This window comes from Geospiza fortis, unplaced genomic scaffold (assembly GCF_000277835.1).
Source record: "Geospiza fortis unplaced genomic scaffold, GeoFor_1.0 scaffold23, whole genome shotgun sequence".
NCBI lineage: Eukaryota > Metazoa > Chordata > Aves > Passeriformes > Thraupidae > Geospiza > Geospiza fortis.
The window spans coordinates 2,119,876-2,120,478 of NW_005054303.1; positions in this window are offsets into that span (position 1 = coordinate 2,119,876).

Genomic DNA, 603 nt, shown 5'->3' on the forward strand with positions numbered 1-603 from the left:
AAATGTTTCATAATCAGGCTTTCAGGCAGTAGCCCAGAATAGGTCACCAACCCCAAAACCAAGCAGTGTTTTCAGAACAGGGCCCTTGCATTAAGGAATTGGATCTTGTGCTGTGGAAGAGATGCAGGCTCACAAGTCAGTTTAACTGGGGGAGGCTGCTGCTTATGCAGATGTCAGTCTTTACAGTTCGAGGTAAAGGCAAAACTCTTCAAGAATTCAGTTTTTTTAAGCACAATCGACCAGTATAATCACTCTTAGTGCTTCACCCTGGGTCTTCTCACCTATGGAATGGCTGGGTAAGGTACACTGCTACTGTTATAGCACACCCACAACAAAACAAACCCTAAAATTGAAAGCAATGTAATACCAAGTATCATGGAATGGCTTAGTATTTTTTTTTCATCTATTTTGGATGGAAGAAGCAATCTCTGTCTCTCAATGGGATAGGCTGGAAAGTGTACCTCAATTGAAACACTGGCGGAGATGACCAATACAATTGTGGGATGCTGTTTGACATTTAAACTGCTCATTGCACTGTATCAGTCACTCTCCATCAGTGGCAGGTAACAAAGAAAACCTTGGTTTTCTCCTTCCTGAACAAAA